The 21,115-nt window shown below is 31.8% G+C and overlaps 2 pseudogenes; both read left to right on the forward strand.

Moving 5' to 3' along the window:
- The first annotated feature begins 15,836 nt into the window (after positions 1–15,836).
- LOC124840456 (berberine bridge enzyme-like 21 pseudogene) lies at positions 15,837–17,652 on the forward strand (annotated as a pseudogene).
- A 1,836-nt stretch (positions 17,653–19,488) lies between these two features.
- LOC124840454 (berberine bridge enzyme-like 21 pseudogene) lies at positions 19,489–21,111 on the forward strand (annotated as a pseudogene).
- Positions 21,112–21,115: the final 4 nt, after the last annotated feature.

The raw sequence follows: 21,115 nt of genomic DNA on the forward strand, positions 1-21,115 counted from the left end.
GACCTAATCATTTTTATCGATCATTTTTATTGATTATCGTGATAAATTATTCTAGTCGATCATTTGGACTGATTATCCTAGTCGATTATCATGATCGATCGCACTAGTTGATCACCCTAATCGACTGACAACAGATTAAAGGTCAAATTAACATTTAGCTAATGATAATCATGAATCAATCAATTAATGCTGATTAAAGTATGATTGGACTATAATTAGACCAATAAAAAGATAAAAACATATAACAACTATAAATAAAGGTTTAAGATATGGTTGTTTATATACATGCATGACTATCCAATCAGACACCTACTAACTTTAGCACCAGAATATCTTCTACAGGTTCGATCAGAGCGATTTTATAGTCAAATAAGACCTTGAAGACCGAATAAACAAAAGATATGAGCAACACATGATAAGCAATTGAGAGTACTCGACCGACCCTACATAAACATTTTAGTGCTTACCGTGGAATTGATTAAGCACTCGTCTATTCTCAATTGATTATAAGGAACACGACAAGCAAAATTGTGGTAGAAGAGGTAATCGGCCTGACCTTTGAGGTCGGCCACTCGGCTCGACTGGTCGGCCTCATTTTCTCGACTCGGCTAATCGGCCTCATCCAGCCATCCTTAATCAAATAGCCTCAATTAGTCGACCTATTCATTCACTCAGCCTCAACCTTTCAACCTAAATTTTTTTGTCGACTTTTTAGTCCTGACATTTAGGCCCCAACCGACTTGACTATTTGACCTCAACCATTTGACGTCATCCTCTCGACTTGTTTAACCAGTCGTCCTTAACCATTTGGCTTGAATTTCTCTATCAACTTTTTAGTTTGGACATTTCAACTTCAACCATTCATCTTCAACCATTCAGCTAGTCGGAATATACCAGTTGGCCTCGACCTCATGCTCTCGCAATCAGGCTAAAACATTTAGGTAATGGTGAGTTCCAACCAAGGAATCCATCTCCAATCAGACTAAAAAACATTTGGGTATGGACAAGTTCCAACCAAGGAACCCCTCTCAAAAACTCCATCAGGTAAGGGCGAATTCCAATTAAGGAATCCCTCCTGATCGAACTAAAACATTAGGCTAAAGGCGAGTTCCAACCAAGGAATCCCTTTCCGAAAACTCCATTGGTTAAGGACGAGTTTCAACCAAGGAACTCCTTTCAATTAGACTATAAAATTTACATGCACGAGGCTCGAGTATCTTTTTCTTTTCAAACCCTTTTTCTTTCCAAACCTCTTCGTCTCTTCAATTACAGGTACTTGGACTTCACGAACCAGTGTATGATACATATCCTTTGGTCAACTAGACAGATCAATCAGTACATCTTTGGACTGATAATCATTGTTGATCATCCTTGTCGATCACCCTGATCAATTACTCTTAGATTGATCATCCCTGCCGATCACCATGACTGATCACTTTGGTCAATCATTAAGGCCGATCACCCTGACCAATTACCAAACCCACTGGTTGTAGAATAAAGATTTTAGATTAACATTAATAATCACAAATTGACTAACAAATTCTAATTACAGTATACTTAGACTGTGATTAAGTTAGCAAAAAAGTAAAAGTGCATAACAAGTTTAATGTATGATTCTTCACACAATGTTCTACTAATTTGAATATCAAAATACTTTTTTATACCATTAGAATGATTTTGAAGTGAGAAAAGATCTTAGAAACCAAAAGGACAGAAAATAAAAACAATATAAAACAAACAATTTAAAGTACTCTATGCAGGAAGACTTATCTATCTCAGTCAGCACACAAGTGGAGAATTATTATTTGTAATGCTTTCTCACTGAAAGTTCGTTAAATACAAAATCATGACTGATTTGAACCCTAAATTCAAAATTTTGACAGAGAAATGGACAGGTTTGAATAATTCTCCATTGCCTAGTGGTGACGTATGAAGACATGCTGGTTTGATTGAGATGGATGGGTAAAATTCTCATAACAAATTCAGAGAAATTTCCTCGTCATCTTCACTCTCCGAATAGCCAAAATGTCATGTTAAGATATCTATATTTAACTCAGTCTTGTTTTATCAAATATATTATCAAATATCCATTGTTTGAACAGTATTCATTTATTAGCGTAATTGATTACGGAAGGACAGATATATAAAAGATTGTAGCAATAACATTGAACTTGTAATTGTTTATATAATTGCATACACTTACATATATTCAACATACCTATTGATAAACTATTTCTGTTGTCACCATTTGAATTTGATAATAACATAAATGCTTCGTCTTTCGGCGTCAAATGGCACAAAATGTCACGTTTCATGCTTCTACAACATTGCTATCGACTGATTTAACTTTCATGTAAATATGTATTACATGGTTCGTTTACATTATTGATTTAACATTTTAGAAGATAAATAATATGATTCATTATACTGAATATTATATATATATATATATATATATATATATATATATATATATATATATATATATATATATATATATATATATATATATATAGGGGTTTGCTAACGCGCGTACGCCTGTTTTTCAGTTGGTACATTTTAGCAATGTGTACCGGGTTTTAGTAGACAAAAATATCCTTATATACAATGGATTCTAAGTTTTAAGGTTAAGGGTATTTTAATAATTTTCATTCTCAAAACTAAAAAAAAAAAAAAGAAACCCCCAAATCCTTACTCATCTCTCTCATTCCTCTCAACCCTTTCTCTTTCATCTTTCTCACTGCAATCTTTTCTCTGTCATCCCTACTGTAGCCCTAATTGAAAAAATCAGAAACACCTTAGTGTAGCCCCAATTGAAAAAATCAGAAACACTTGTTGTTAAACAATCTTACAAAAAAATGATTTTATAATGAGTTTTGATCTTATAATTTTTGTCTTATCTAATTTTATCCAATTTTCACAAGCATAAAGAATTGGTAATTGACCTGGAAAAAATCAGAAATACTTGTTGTTAAACAATTTCTTACAAAAAAATGATTTTATAATGAGTTTTTATTTTATAATTTTTGTCGTATATAATTTTATCTAATTTTCACAAGCATAATGGCATCCGAAAGAATTAGTAATTGGTTGATGAAATTAGAGATATTAGTGAAGATGGTGAAATTGAAGAGATCTTGAATGAACCTTTGCCTGAAGGTGAATATGTCAATGACTCAACTCTTTACAAAGACAAATCGTTTAAAGGCAAGTGTTTCTGATTTTTTCAATTGGGGCTATAGTAGGGATGACAGAGAAAAGGTTAGAGTGAGAGAGATGAAAGAGAAAGGATTGAGAGGAATGAGAGAGGTCAGCAAGGGTTTGGGGGTTTGCTAACGCGCGTACGCCTGTTTTTCAGTTGGTACATTTTAGCAATGTGTACCGGATTTTAGTAGACAAAAATATCCTTATATATCATGATTCTAAGTTTTAAGGTTATGGGTATTTTAATAATTTTCATCCTCAGAACTTAAAAAAAAAAAAGAAACCCCCCAAACGCTTACTCACCTCTCTCGTTCCTCTCAATCCTTTCTCTTTCATCTCTCTCACTCCAACCTTTTCTCTGTCATCCTACTGTAGCCCCAATTGAAAAAAAATCAGAAACACATGCCTCTAAAAAATTTTCCTTTGAAAAGAGTTGAGTCATTGACATATTCACCTTCAAGGCAAAGGTTCATTCAAGATCTCTTCAATTTCACCATCTTCACTAACCTCTCTAATTTCATCATCTGTATTTGTTGAATCATCATCTCTAAAAAAGCCTTCCAGGCCAATTATCAATTCTTTCAGATGTCATTATGCTTGTGAAAATTAGATAAAATTATATACGACAAAAATTATAAAATGAAAACTCATTATAAAGTCATTTTTTGTAAGAAATTGTTTAACAATTGAGTGTTTCTGATTTTTTTCCAGGCCAACTACCAACTCCTTTGATGTCATTATGCTTGTGAAAATTACATAAAATTAGATAAGACAAAAATTATAAAATAAAAACTCATTATAAAATCATTTTTTTGTAAGAAATTGTTTAATAGCGAGTATTTCTGATTTTTTCTTCGTTTATGCTTGTGAAAATTGGATAAAATTAGATAAGACAAAAATTATAAGATGAAAACTCATTATAAAATCATTTTTTTGTAAGATTGTTTAATAGCGAGTATTTCTGATTTTTTCCAGGTCAATTACCAATTCGTTTATGCTTGTGAAAATTGGATAAAATTAGATAAGACAACAATTATAAGATGAAAACTCATTATAAAATCATTTTTTTGTAAGATTGTTTAACAGCAAGTGTTTCTGATTTTTTCAATTGGGGCTACAGTAGGAATGACAGAGAAAAGGTTGGAGTAAGAAAGAGGAAAGAGAAAGGGTTGAGAGGAATGAGAGAGGTGAGTAAGGGTTTGGGTTTCTTTTTAAGTTTTGAGAATGAAAATTATTAAAATATCCTCTTAACCTTAAAACTTAGAATCATGATATATAAGGGTATTTTTGTCTACTAAAATCCGGTACACATTGCTAAAATGTACCAACTGAAAAACAGGCGTACGCGCGTTAGCAAACCCCTATAGGGGTTTGCTAACGCGCGTACGCCTGTTTTTCAGTTGGTACATTTTAGCAATGTGTACCGGATTTTAGTAGACAAAAATACCCTTATATATCATGATTCTAAGTTTTAAGGTTAAGAGGATATTTTAATAATTTTCATTCTCAAAACTTAAAAAAAAAAAAAGAAACCCCTCAAACCCTTACTCATATCTCTCATTCCTCTCAATCCTTTCTCTTTCATCTCTCTCACTCCAACCTTTTCTCTGTCATCCCTACTGTAGCCCCAATTGAAAAAATCAGAAACACTTGCCTTTAAACAATTTGTCTTTCTAAAGAGTTGAGTCATTGACATATTCACCTTGAGGCAAAGATTCATTCAAGATCTCTTCAATTTCACCATCTTCACTAATTTCTCTAATTTCATCATCTACATAGGTTGAATCATCATCTCTAAAAAAACCCTCCAGGCCAATTACCAATTCTTTCGGATGTCATTATGCTTGTGAAAATTAGATAAAATTAGATAAGACAAAAATTATAAAATAAAAACTCATTATAAAATCATTTTTTGTAAGAAATTGTTTAACAACAAGTATTTCTGATTTTTTCCAGGTCAATTACCAATTCCTTTATGCTTGTGAAAATTGGATAAAATTAGATAAGACAAAAATTATAAGATCAAAACTCATTATAAAATCATTTTTTTGTAAGATTGTTTAATGGCAAGTGTTTCTGATTTTTTCAATTGGGGCTACAGTAGGGTGTTTCTGATTTTTTCAATTGAGGTTACAGTAGGGATGACAGAGAAAAGATTGGAGTGAGAAAGATGAAAGAGAAAGGGTTGAGAGGAATGAGAGAGGTGAGTAAGGGTTCGGGGGTTTCTTTTTTTTTTTTAGTTTTGAGAATGAAAATTATTAAAATACCCTTAACCTTATAACTTAGAATCCATGGTATATAAGGATATTTTTGTCTACTAAAACTCGGTATACATTGCTAAAATGTACCAACTGAAAAACAGGCGTACGCGCGTTAGCAAACCCCATATATATATTTTTGTTTAAAGGCAAGTGTAAGATCCTTGAAAATATTTGTAAGTTAGATACTAGATAAAAAAAAATTTTAAAAAAAAAATAGTGAATAGTAAATTGTGAATAGTAAATAGAAAAAAGTGAATAGTAAAAAAAAAAAAAATAAAATAAAATTATTTTTGGAAAGGATAAGTGTTACACGTAGCTTTGAGATCAGAATTCACCAATTTGCAAATAAAAAATTATTTTTGTAATAGTAAAATGAATAAAAAAATGAATAGTACAAATGAATAGTAAAAATGAATAGTACAAATGAATAGTAAATTTTTTTACTATAAATAGCCAAGGGGGGAGGCTGAAAATTTACACCAAAGAACTTAGAAAAATGTTGAGAGAAGAGAGTTGGAAGAATTTCTAACTGCAAAGGGGATATTCTGGAAGTTTTCAGAGAGCAAGGAAATTAAGTCTGTAATAGAGGTAAGGGAAGCCACTCTTATACTTTGCTTTTCTCTAATCCTAAATCTTGAATATGTAGTATTTTGTTGCTGTATGGTCTTGAATTTTGAATGAGAACATTTATTTGTTTCTTTTGTATTTTTGGAAGGACGAGAAGTTGTCTAACCGGCTCTGCCAGATTCAACTTCTTGTTTCCCCAAAACTTTGGTTGTTTCTTATATCTTTATATTGTATTTTTGGAAGGACGAGAAGTTGTCTAACCGGCTCTGCCAGATTCAACTTCTTGTTTCCCCAAAGCTTTTGTTGTTTTTTTTTTTATATCTTTATATTGTATTTTTGGAAGGATGTGAAGTTGTCTAACCGGCTCTACCAGATTCAACTTCTTGTTTCCCCAAAACTTTGGTTGTTTCTTATATCTTTATATTGTATTTTTGGAAGGACGAGAAGTTGTCTAACCGGCTCTGCCAGATTCAACTTCTTGTTTCCCCAAAGCTTTTGTTGTTTTTTTTTATATCTTTATATTGTATTTTTGGAAGGATGTGAAGTTGTCTAACCGGCTCTACCAGATTCAACTTCTTGTTTCCCCAAAACTTTGGTTGTTTCTTATATCTTTATATTGTATTTTTGGAAGGACGAGAAGTTGTCTAACCGGCTCTGCCAGATTCAACTTCTTGTTTCCCCAAAGCTTTTGTTGTTTTTTTTTTTATATCTTTATCTTGTATTTTTGGAAGGATGTGAAGTTGTCTAACCGGCTCTGCCAGATTCAACTTCTTGTTTCCCCAGAAATTTTATTGTTTTATCTATTCTTTTTATTTCATCTTTGTGGAAGGATGAGAAGTTGTCTAACCGGCTCTGCCAGATTCAACTTCTTGTTTCCCCTGAATTTTTATATTAATATTATTTTGATGGTAAGGGCAACTAATTATTTTGGTATGAATTTATAAATATACGAATGTTGAACTGGTGTTCTCTTGCGAAACTGTTTTATGACTTTTATTATATTGGGTGTTATAACTGAAACTGTTAAATTGTACATGTTCTGATGTGATGAATTTATTGAATGAGTTTGTTGGCTGAAATTGATCTTGTTAGAAGGTCTGGAGTAAGGGTTCTGTAATAGCTTATATATGAGTATTAAATAGATATACAGATACTGTTTGAGGTTGTTGTGAGAGGAAGTAAAAATATTAAAATTAGGCATTTTAGATTTAGAGCATAAGACAACAAGGTAGATAAATTAAATAAATAAATTGATTAATTATTGAGGGCCTCCCTTTGTTGGTAGGATAGAGGAACCTTAAAAACCTGAGTTGGCACATCCCTGATCATAGAGCAGCCCTGGTCTGGTCCAGTCAGTTGTGACTAGTCATATGTGCTGGCGTCGAAGGTGAGTTTGATGCGTTCAGACATCTGGGTCCTCTCCGGTGACCAATTGGGGTAAAGAAAAATCTCTACTAGGATGAAAATAAAATAAAACAAGTTGATTGTAGATGCATAATATTATCATGGTAAAAATTTCATATATATTTTATTTATCATTACATTGAGCCCAGACTTTAATATGTAGTTCCTACGATATGTTGATATATTTTGGTTGATCCATGATCTTTGTTTGGTGAAAATATGTTGAGTTATACTCGTTATGGGCAAAATGAGTTTATAATATGAAGCATGATATATGGCAATATGTTTAATTTATTGATACCAAAACGGGTTATTATGAATTCATGATTAAAGAATGAACATGATTGAGTTAGGTGGATAAGAGGGTATGAATTGTTGGTTTTATGAAATGTTGGAGTGAATATGAGAAATCATTACTTATGAAATGATGTTTACTACTGGGAGTAGTATGTTCGAGTTATACCATGAGAGTTTGGTATGAGCAATGTAACACCTGAGGTTTATGAAAGCAGGCAGAAAGTGGTCTGACCATAAGGCTTTGACATAAACATATGATTCGTAAGTTATATAGAAGCAGGCAGAGAGGGGTCTGACCATAAGGCTTCAGAAAGTAAGACATAGTATATAAGTGAGGCTTAAGGAAGCAGGCAGAGAGCGGTCTGACCATAAGGCTTCATGAGTAAGCATGGTACACTTGTAAGATTTATAGAAATGGAAAATATGATTTTGATAATGATGAATTAATGACATCGGAATAATGATATTTTATCAATTGCAGAAATACATGATTATAATATTTTTATTACAAGTTTAATGATTTTATGATATGGTTGGCTTACCCTTATTTGTTTGTACTATGATCATATAACTCATGTTATATGTGATTAGATAATGTTGCAGATGCGGTTGAAAAAGCTTAGAGATGAGAGAGATGCGGGAAAAAAAACTTTCAGGGATTTTTGTAAAAAGAATAAATTTGTATTGGGAAGATTATGTTGTGTAAAACTTATAAGTTGAAATTTCAATGGTGAAGACTATATTGTTTAAAGTTTGTAAGTTTAGTACTGTACTTTGGAGTAATTGAAATAAAGTTTGATTGTTTATATGAGATATCAAATTAATTTAGTCTCTACTATTAGTAATACCCTTTAAAATATTAGGGTGTTACAGCAAGTGTTTCTGATTTTTTCAATTGGGACTACAGTAGGGATGACAGAGAAAAGGTTGGAGTGAGAGAGATGAAAGAGAAAGGATTGAGAGGAATGAGAGATATGAGTAAGGGTTTGAGGGGTTTCTTTTTTTTTTTTTAAGTTTTGAGAATGAAAATTATTAAAATATCCTCTTAACCTTAAAACTTAGAATCATGATATATAAGGGTATTTTTGTCTACTAAAATCCGGTACACATTGCTAAAATGTACCAACTGAAAAACAGGCGTACGCGCGTTAGCAAACCCCATATATATATATATATATATATATATATATATATATATATATATATATATATATATATATATATATATATATATATATATATATATATAAATTTAAACCTTTAATTTGATTTCTACCGCTAACTGATGCCATATATAATATTAAAAACAGAAAAATATTTTTTTACACACTTACATTTTTACATTTATTTGACATTATTCTTATTTATTTTTTTCTTTAAAAAATATAAAATTCTATACTTTTATGACTATTTTACCAAATATTCTGTAACATGCAAAAGTATGTGATAATATCATTTCTCATAAAAATATATATTATATATTGCGAATACCACCTGCCCTTTTTCTAATCTTTACTAACCGCACCCAAATACTAATAGAGAAATATTCTTCCTCATTACACCACATCTGCGCTGTCACTTTTGCCGTTGCCACTGTCATGGTCTTCATCATCGCTGCACCATCCTTGTTGCAGAGGAAGAAAAAGAGAGAATGCATTGCATGAAAAAACTCATTCCGAAACGCATTTTAAATGTTATGAAAAGCTTATTGAAGCAAACTTGTTCTGAAAAATATAAAAGATATCACTTATGTTTGAAAAACTTATTTCAAAAACTCTATTTCAAAGTGTTCAATCCAAAATGCATCTACGTATTACAGAAGCCTTGTTCTAAAAATTCTATTCCAGAATTCATCTTCTAAAAAATTTGGAAACATGGGAAACTCTGTTCTATAACAGGTATCACTTTTATGAAAGATAAATAAAGTGTTCGTTGTAAAAATGATGGGGTGCAGGAAGAAAGAGTATTGTAGTTTGTTTGCGAAGCACGCAGGGCTTGTGGATGAGGTCCAATTATTGTAGTGGGCTTTGGTTATAAAAAGATGAAGGGTGTTGCTCCCTCCACCCCCACACATCTCTTCCTCCACCTCCCCTTTACTATTTTGCCCCTTCCTCCACCTTTTCTTTACTATTTTGCCCCTCAGTAAAATTTTATTTTTAAAATTGTTGTTTTTTAATTTTATTCATTTATAACATATTTCACTGATAACCTACGTAGTTCCTTGTATGAGTAAAATATTTTTCTAAGCTTGGTGATCGTGAAAAGAATTATCAAACAATCTTCTTCTTGTTCTCGGTGCAGTACGTGGTGCAGTGCGTTTATGGTGTAGTGTCCTTGTCGTGTGTCCTTGTCGTGGTTCCTCTCCAGGTACGTAGTCATAATCCTTCCAATAATCCTAAACCCTAAATCCTTCCCATACTTCCAATAATCCTTTTAATATCCAAGCCTATAATCCTTGCATGAGCCGCAAAACGTAGTAAAATAAAAACGAAACGTAAAAGGAACACTGCCTATGGACGGATGACATCCTTCAACGGATGTCAACATCCGTTGAAGGCAAAACGGATGTCGACATCCGTTTAAGGCAAAACGGATGTCGACATCCGTTTTGCCTTCAACGGATGTTGACATCCGTTGAAGGATGTCATCCGTCCAGAGGCAGTGTTCCTTTTACGTTTCGTTTTTATTTTATTTGTTTATTTTATTTACAGTAATTTATATTTAAATTTATAATTTTAAATGTTATATATGGTTAGTTTTTAAACGTAATAATTTTGTTAAAATATGAATTTGTTAAAATATGAATTTGTTATAGGTGGAGAAGAAGCTTAACGGAAGAGAGAAAGGTAAACGAAAATGGAAGAGAGGAAGAGGTGCAGAGGGAAGTAAATCAGAAGTTTTAAATAAATTAAAATATTAAAATAATAAAAATAAAAAGTTTTAACTTTTGAGGATATAATTGTCATTTTAGAAGGATATAATTGGCATTTTAGAAAATTGGGGAGGTGGAGGAAGAGACGTGTGGGGGTGGAGGGAGTAACACCCAAAGATGAATGAGAGAAAAGCAAAGAGAAAGAAGGCATATGCGAGGAAGATCCTTTCCTCCACTTTCCCTTGCGACCTACAAAACCCACTGACATCCTTTTTGCTCTCATCACAAAGCTACCATTCTTCAACATGAATCCCAAGTTGAGCTCTCATCACCTTCCATGGCATGAAGGGAAGAAAAGGAAAAAGGATGATGCTCTTCGTTTCTTATACTAGTCACCTCATACTTCTATGCCTTAACCTTTAAGGGCAACCAACCATCCTTTGGCAATCTTTACTGTTTTTTCTCTTATCTTCTTTCTTCATCTATTCATCTTATGTTTCTCAGTAACATCGCTAATCTTCAAAACTTCACGGCTGTTCAAACTATCTGTTCACTCAGAAATTGTTTTAGTTAAAGCCATTCATTATTTTAATTCTAATTTTTATTAGTATTTTTAATTTTGAATTAATTATGATAAAGGGATTGCCTAACTGCACTTTACTTTTTGAGTGCACCGAACTAATCCTATGAATTACAATAAAACTCAACACAAAACCTGCCATTAATTTTTAACTAATTATTTTAATTATTGTGAGTTTTCTTTATTGGCATATTAAAGAACGAATATCATTGTATACGTACGCGGCGCATGTTTATGTTATTCACACAGATTACATAAATATTTTTATATTAAAATTGTTATTTAATAAACATATTTTAATAAAAAAAATCTTGCAAAACACAGGTCTTAAGTTATTCATAGTTGGTAATAGACAGATTAATGATTAGGTGATGAATTTCTAATTTACAAATTTTGGTAAACAATATTTTATTAGATTAAAAACATTAAATAAAACTATATTATAAAGTAGTCAGTAAATGTAGAATCATATAACTACATAAATTTTAGTATATAAATAAATAAAATTTATGTTTTTACACAAAAAAGTATTATTACATAATTTAATTTTAATTTTTTTAGCAAAATTAAATTCTTATTAAACTTTTCAACGCTTTTATTTGTTTGTATATGTTTTTTGTTTGAACAAGTCATTTTATGTAAAATAGTTTATTTAATGAGTATTAATCATATTTTATTTTATTTTTTTCATATTTTGTTTTCTTAATTTAAATTATTATTATATTGAGTTTTCTTTTAAAATTTCACTGAGTGTAATTATAAATAATAATAGGTGGAAATTTAAGAGTAATACAAAATGTTTTAAAATGTAAAAAAATACAATAGTTTAAAGAAATTAAATAAATTTCAAATTAAACATTAGTTGAAATAGTTTGTAACTTGTAAGATAAAACTTTTTTAAAATAAGTTTTTTTAAAATTTACTAAACCTTTGTATTGATCAAATCGACGTGAGTCAAATAAATCAATAATTTTTTGCATTAATGGATTATTTATACAATAAAATTTAATTTAAAATGTAAAAATTATAAAAATGTATTGTATGAACTCGAATGATTCTATGGGAATTAGTCGGGTAGAATTTCACTAATCGTTTGAATAATTGATTAGTTGAATTGAACACCTAACATCATTAAGAGTATTTACAAAGATTAACACAAATGAATCTGATAATTGCGGTCAATAGGTGATTAGGTCATAATAAAGTCGATAATAAGTCGTTATAATTTATATAAATATATAGGAAATTTAGGTGCAATAGTTATAATAATTGATTGTTGTATTTAATATTGAAGTGACTGAACTCTTTTTAACTTAAAGCATCAAAATATATTTTATAACTATCATGCAAGTTATTGTTTAATGAACATAGATAGCATGAAAGCGAACGAGAGAAAAAAAATTAAAAATCAAATCAAAAGTTACTAATATTCACCTGGTCGAATAAAAAAATATATAAAAATAAGATCATTTTTATTAGCAAAATATAAATTTGATACCCATATGCATAATCACAAAAGAAGTAGGAACCCATTAAAAACAAGCTATTAAATCTATTTACTTAAAATTTAACCAAAATGTTCACTGCCAAAAAAAACCACACTGAAAAACAAGATAATAAATTTTCATTGGCGAGGAAAAAGAAACTCAAGTAACCTGTGTACCAAAGTTAAACATTCAATTGCATAAGAATGTATGACCTCGGGTTCTTATCTCACATAGTAAACAACAGAGAATCACTAGGACTAAATCTAGGCTTTTCTTTGTGCATCTCTGCACTTTTATATATAAATTTGCTAAAATTACGGTTTTAGTGACACAACACAAGGGCGACTTTCAAATGACATCAACTTAAGCATATGGGCTCATTTTAAATAAAATGGAACTCAATTAAGAATAAAACAATTGAGATATCACATTCAATAAACTCTTATTTAAGATAAAACACTTATATAACATTTTATTTAAATGGTATAAACATTAATAAAAAATTATCACAAAATCAATAAAGTAAAACAATTTAAACTTAAAGAATATATAAAATATTCACACATTTATCTAATATAATTATAAGTTTATTTTATATTTATAATATTAAAGAAGAATAAAGATCTTAAAATATAATTATACAAACTAATTATTTTACTGAAGCTATACATGTGTCATTGTCATTTCTCAATGCTTTCTCCACAGATAAGTCATCTTCTTTTACTCACACTAATCAAGTAATCATTATAAAAGAAACCAAACACATACACAAACAAAGAAAGAAACACATAAAAAGTAAACTAATATTAAAAGAAACAAAGGCACAATATTAGAATTCATTGTATATCACATTTCATGTGTTTGTGTAATAAGTCTCATGGAAAGATGCAAAAATTGTTTTATTGTTCATAGATTAGTTTAATTGTCTTCGTGTGTTTATTTTGCAGATGAATAAGAATTGGAGAAGATAAAAAAAAGTCCCTAAAAATTTCACTATGCATTATTCATCCGTTGACCAACACTGTTTATGCATTGACTTTCGTTCCAACGATTTTCAAGACTCGCTTCAACGAGTTGACTTTTCCTAGAACTCATTAAATTGCTCGAAAACAAAGAAAAAAGATAGTTTTGGAAAGGGAAACGCTCCCAGAACTCAAGGACGAAGATTTGGAGGCATGATACCACTGTTGGAGCTCATGGAGGCCTCTTGGGGCATGTGAGACATCCTTATCTCCTCCTTGGGTCTCCTTCCTCTTCCATCCGTTATGTTTGTAAGCTTAAGGTTCTCCATGAAAGTGAAGGACCAGATTCATCTTGTTAGGGATTATTGTAGCCTTTAAATTCTTGTGTAATGGATGATTGATTTGAATATATATATATATATATATATATATATATATATATATATATATATATATATATGCCTTTGCTATCAATTGTTAATATTCTTGTTTCCAATCTTAAAGGTTGCATGTAATAGGAATGTTCATGGCTTGATCTTTGATTTATGGGTATGAAAACATACTTTGTATGATTTAGAACTCAAACAAGAATCATTGTAGTTCATTGGAAGATGATTTACTTGTTGTCTTAAAATCCTAGCTCTTTAATGTGGGTTTTCTTGTTAGATTTTCTAAGGAATCGGGGTTTAATAGGAAAAAGCTCTTTCACCTAAAGAATTGGGGATTGAGTAAATTTGTAAGTTGATTTTAGTTAATTGATGGAGAGGAGATGAAATTGGGTAAGCACAAAAGTGATATAGATAAAAACTAACCTTATCAATGTCAATTCACATCATTTCTACTCTAATCCATGTTTAAGTGTCTTCACTACCAAAGTCCAACCTTGTAATTATGTGTAAATTTATTTTTTTTGTACTTGTTTGTAAATTGATCTTATGTTCTTGAATCTAAATGAGTTGGGTTGTTAATCCCACAATTTTTTAGTATTACGAGTCTTTTGTGAAAACGACACTTGATCTTTATCATTTTATATTACTTGAAACAATTCGAGATACGTATTGTATTGTATTAGATAGTAAGATTTATTTACGTCAACAATATTTTATTTGTTGCTCTAAACTATTTATAAATTCAAAATCACCTAACAACTATCTGCAATGCAACTGGAATTAATTATTTTTTTGTAAACAATTTGTATTCAGTTGTCAAATACTTTTTCATACGTAAAATGAAATCATTAAAACTTTAATTAATGCATATTTATTAATATAATATACTAATTAATTAACTGCATTAATTATATTATTTTCTTCATATTACTTTTATTGTTATTAACGGCCTTAATTGTATTAATCTTTTCTTTTAAAGAATTAATTTTATTGTGGTTAATTGCCTTAATTGTATTATTTTGTTGACTTTTAAGAAATTCTTTGTACTTATTAATTTTATTCAAATACATAAAGAATATATTAATTGACACGCATTAATATCTTTAAGGCTTAATAAAATTTTAAGTTCATAATTTTGAAAGAATAAATGAAAATTTTCTTGATGTATTTTAAATACTAATGTATTTTTTTATATTCATAAATTAGTTTTTTTTTTAAATATGTTTGACTATTCGTAGTTATAATTATATTAAATGTACTTATTTTATTGCATTAATGACAATAATATATATATATATATATATATATATATATATATATATATATATTATGTTCCTTTTTCAAAATTATTCGTTAAGATATATGGAAAGCATGTTGATTATGTTTGAAGTAAATAATAAAAATTATAAAAGGAAAAGAAAAAAATAAGAGAGAAAAATGCAACAATCTTTGTTTAAAAGGGAAAGAATAAAACTTATAATTTTTCTGATATTACCTTTAACGTTAACTTGCTTAAGCATTTCCATATTTATAAGTTAAGTTTATATATACGTTATAGGAAATTGACCAGAATTTATTATTCTTCTAATTTTATGACATGATGTGTTAGAGAATACATCTCACACTTTTTTCTATCAACATGTGAATGGGAAATTACTTTCACCATTTGATCTTTCCGTCTCATTTTCTTGATTTCTTAATTGTCGTGTTATGTTTAAAAAGTAATTGTGTAAGTGTTAAACAGATAATTTTCAGTAATTTTGATGTATAAATTAGACTCTTCTCACGCATCATTGTCACCAAGTCAGAAGCCCTAACAATGGCGAAGACTTGTTTGGTTTATCTCTATGGTGCTTCTCTTCTGCTAACGCTCTCCACATCGTTGGCAGCACCATCGTCAAATCCCTCACTCTATGACAATTTCCTTCGCTGCCTCACACAACAAACAAAGTCCTCAACTCCACTCTCCAACATAGTCTTCCCTCAGAACAACCCAGCCTTTCCCACCGTCCTCGAAAACTACATCCGAAACTCACGTTTCAACAACTCCCAAACACCAAAGCCGTTACTCATCGTCACTCCCCTCCAAGAATCGCACGTCCAGGGCGCTGTAATATGCGCCAAAGCTGCAAACGTTCAAATCAAAATCAGGAGTGGAGGCCATGATTACGAGGGTATCTCCTACGTCTCCCAGAAACCCTTTATCATCCTCGACATGTTCAATCTTCGTGCAATCAAGGTGGACATAACAAACCAGGTTGCTGTGGTCCAAGCTGGTGCCACGCTGGGAGAGCTTTATTATGGCATCTGGAAGAATAGTAATGTCCATGGCTTCCCTGCAGGGGTGTGTCCCACTGTTGGTGTCGGCGGCACTGTCAGTGGAGCAGGGTACGGTAACATGTTGAGAAAATATGGCTTATCTGTGGACAATGTTATTGACGCTCAGATTGTTGATGTCAAAGGAAATCTTCTGAACAGAAAATCCATGGGGGAGGATCTGTTTTGGGCAATCAGAGGAGGTGGAGGAGCGAGTTTTGGTGTGGTAATCTCGTATACGTTTAAGCTAGTTCCCGTGCCGGAAACTGTTACCATTTTCCGCGTTGAGAAGACTTTGGAAACGAATGTGACTGCCACTGACCTTGTGGTGCAGTGGCAGCAGGTGGCTCCAACCACTGATGACCGGCTTTTCATGAGGCTCTTATTGCAGCCAGTGAGTTCCGAAGTGGTGAAGGGAAAAAAAACGATGAGAGCGACGGTTGTGGCTTTGTTCCTCGGAGGCGCAGGTGAGGTTGTGTCAATTTTGGGGAAGGAATTTCCGCTTCTTGGATTAAAGAAGGAGGATTGTATGGAGGTGAGATGGATCGATTCTGTTCTGTGGTGGGACGATGATGAGAGTTTGAAAAACGGTGAGAAACCTGAAACCCTACTGAATCGGAATCTGAACTCTGGTGGTTTTCTGAAAAGAAAATCCGACTATGTTGAGAAAGCGATTTCAAGAGACGGGTTGGTGTCGATATTTAAGAAGATGATTGAGTTGGGGAAGGTGGGACTAGTTTTCAACCCTTATGGAGGGAAAATGAGTGAGATTCCGTCTGATGCGACACCGTTTCCCCACCGTAAAGGAAACTTGTTCAAGATTCAGTATTCTGTGAACTGGAAGGATCCTTCAGCTGGTGCCGATCAGAATTTCACGAATCAGGCTAAGATGCTTTATAGTTACATGACGCCTTTTGTGTCTCAGAATCCCCGAAGGGCTTATCTGAATTATAGAGACATTGATATTGGAGTGAACAACTTCGGTAAGAATAGCTTTGAAGAAGGAGAGGTTTATGGCAGGAAGTTCTTCAATCAAAATTTTGATAGGCTGGTGAATATCAAGACCAAGGTGGATCCCCAAAACTTTTTCAGGAATGAACAGAGTATTCCAGTACGTCCCACCAAACCCTAGAAATCACAATCTCAAGAATACTGCTTTACTTAGGGCATCTCTTCAGAATCTTATATATGTCCTGTTTAGACAACAGAACCTTATTATATTTCGTTCAAAATAATGACATGAAAATATAACTATGAATGTTCTCTACAAATTTTAAAAAAGGGATAGTTTATCCCATAAATTATTATAGAAACGGGATAGTTGACTCTTTTTTTTCCTCATAATAAATCGTCATAATTTCTGAAAACTTATCAATTGAAATCGTCCTGATTCAAAGTTATAATAATTTATGATGATTTTTAATTTAAATTAAAGTCATCAAGATTCAAAACAAATTTAGTTCAAATTGAAAGTTATTAGTTTAACGATTTTCATTTAACAAATTTTAAAAACAGTCGTAATGAATCATAACGATTTTACTTTTTCAAAATTTTATGAAAAAGTCATCGTAACTATAACAACTTCAATTTAAAAGTCATCAAAATTCATAATGACTTACTCTAAATTTGTAAAAAATAAATCAATTATTCAGTTTCTATAAATTACAGAGAAACTATTACAATTTTGAAAATTTACTAATGTTATTAATAATTTGTTGGTTTGGGTCTCAAAAAGGTATAGACATCTTCCCAGAACCTCGATTAAACTTGTCTATCAACAAAACTCACATAAGAGGAGTTAATTACACAAATATTTTGTTCACTGTATTATATCATTTTTGTATTTTCATATATTATCAATTGATTTTCTTCAAGCTAAATATCTCTCTATTTTTCTTTAGGAAAAATTCGGCAATGAATCTCATTCTTCTATATTTTTTCATTCATCTTAACTTAAATTTAACACATTTTACCAAAAATAATAAATATATGGTATATTTTAATTAAATAAAAAGGTTTAAACCTTTTATCTGATATTTATTACATTATAATAATTATAAAACTAAATTCTTACATGTAAACAAATGTTACATGGCATCACTATATTCATTTTTTTCGTGTAAAGTTTATTGACTTCTTTTATCACATAAGATCATATTCTTATGTTTAAGAACAATAATTAAGGTAACAAATAAACATTTTAATTATGATAACTAAGGAAATAGTGCCTTTATATTAAAAAAAATAAATAGAGATTAAGGTTGGTTGAAATCCGTGAGTGAATTGAGTCTTTCGTAAGTTTGAGGCGGATAGAGGTAAACAAATTAAAAGTTTTGCTACTAACTTAAAATCGAACCTCTAAAAATTTATGGTGAGTCTCGAAGTCACCAATCCTTGATAAATCTAGAAAAGATCAGCAGTCTTGATGATAATTAATACAGCTTATATACTAACTTAGCACCGCAGGGTCTAAGTCTTAACTCTTTTTTAAGATTCCATATGCTGAGAAAGATAAAAGTCAAGCAAAGGTGAATAAATGGTCAATTATATTTTACTTTTTATGGCTTATGAGGTTCACTTCAAAGTTGCTATAATTTGCCTTCAACAATACAAGGCATAATTGACTAATGATATCATAATACATTTATACATTCATTTTATATGATTTATAAAGATAAAATAGTCAAAATAGTTTAAACTTTTATATTGTTTTAAGAAAAAAAAAATAAAAAATAAGTAAGACAGTGTCAAATGAATCTAAAATATTTAAGTGTGTTAAAAATTCTTTATTCTACATAATTAGTTAAAATAATGGTATCATGACACACTTTTATATTCATTTGACATATATAAAAGAGTAAAATATTATAAAATTATAAATATTTGTATTATTTAAAAAATAGAAAACAAAAAAATAAAAATAAAAACAGTATCAAATAAATATAAAAAATTTACGTCTCTCGAATAATCAGAATTAGTTAAAGGTTAGCATAATAAAACCTTTGGTTACAACCGTGAGGCTGACAGAGAGCTGATACATTTCCACGAATTCTCCTTCTATTTTTGTTCTCTATTTTCTATTCTTGTATGTTTCTATAGATACGTTGGTTTGTATAGGCATGCATGTATGACCTATACTAAAGACGACAATGACAGTGAAAGTAGCGAATTGTTTTGGTGGTTATGTTCTTCTAACTTTCCTCACTTTGTCGGTGGTAGAAGCAACAAATCCTCCAGTACACGACACTTTCCTCAAATGCCTCAAACAGAACACAAAAACCGCTTCAGAGGAACTCTCCAAGATAGTCTTCGCCAAAAACAACCCCTCCTTCACCACCGTCCTCCAAAACTTCGCTCGAAACAAGCGTTTCAAGACGCCCATGACGCCAAAGCCGTTACTCATCGTCACTCCCCTCGAAGAATCGCACGTGCAGGGCATCGTAATCTGCGCCAAAACCGCAAGACTTGAAATGAGAATCTGAAGCGGTGGCCATGATTAAGAGGGTATCGCCTACGTCTCCAAGGAACCCTTTATGATCCTCGACATGTCCAAGCTTAACGCGATCACTATCGACGTAAAAAAGGAGGTTTCAGTGGTCCAAGCTGGAGCCACCACGGTAGAACTTTATTATAGGATCTGGGAGAAGAGTAAAGTTCATGGCTTCTCCGCAGCGGTGTGTCCCACTGTTGGCCTCGGTCGGCATATCAGCGAAGGAGGGTACGGTAACTTGTTGAGAAGTTTTGGTTTAACAGTGGACAATGTGGTTGACGCGAAAATTGTTGATGTGAAAGGAAATCTTCTCGGTAAAAAAGGCATGGGAGAAGATCTGTTATGCGCTATTAGAGGAGGTGGAGGTGCGAGTTTTGGAGTGGTAGTGTCATTTACCATTGACCTTCTTCCTGTGCCTGAAAAGGTTACAACTTTTTGCACTGAGAAGACTTGGGATGATAAGACCGCTAACTTTGTGCTGGGGTGGTAGAAAGTTGCATCAATGACTGACAAGAGACTTTTCATGAGGTTACTATTGCAGCCAGAAGGGAAAACCTTAAAAGCCACGATTGTGGCTTTGTTTCTGGGAGGGGCAGACGAGGTTGTGTCGCTTATGGGGAAGGAGTTTCCCTTTCTGGGGTTGAAGAAGGAGAATTTCAGTGAGGTGAGTTGGATCAAATCTGTTCTTTGGTGGAACGATCCGAAGAGTTTAAAAAATGTGACAAACCTGAGATCCTATTGGATCGGAAAACGAACAACGGAAATTTCCTGAAAAGAAAATATGATTTTATGGAGATGGGTATTTCAAAAGACGGGTGGGAAACGATATTCAAGAAAATAGTTGAGTTGGGGAACACGGGGATTCTTTTCAACTCTTACGGAGGGAAAATGGATGAGATTGCTCCTGATGCGACGCCGTTTCCTCACTGTAAGGGGAACATGTTCAAGTTTCAGTACTCTGTGAACTGGGTTGATCCTTCGGTTGAGGCGGATAGGAATTACACGAAACAGACTAAGAAGTTGTTCAATGTGATGACACCCTATGTTTCAAAGATTCCCAGAGGCGCCTTCTTCTGCTACAGGGACATTGATACAGGAGTGAACATCTTTGGTAAAAATAGTTACAAGGAAGGACAGGTTTATGGGACCAAGTACTTCAAATCTAATTTTGAGAGGCTCGTTAAGGTTAAGACTGCGGTTGATCCTCAACTTCTTCAGGAATGAACACAACATCCCTGTGCTTAATGCCAAAGCATCCACGCAATCCTTGTATATAGATTAAATTA

This window comes from Vigna umbellata, chromosome 5 (genome assembly GCF_029865625.1).
Source record: "Vigna umbellata cultivar VRB3 chromosome 5, Vumbellata_1.0, whole genome shotgun sequence".
NCBI classification, from domain to species: domain Eukaryota; kingdom Viridiplantae; phylum Streptophyta; class Magnoliopsida; order Fabales; family Fabaceae; genus Vigna; species Vigna umbellata.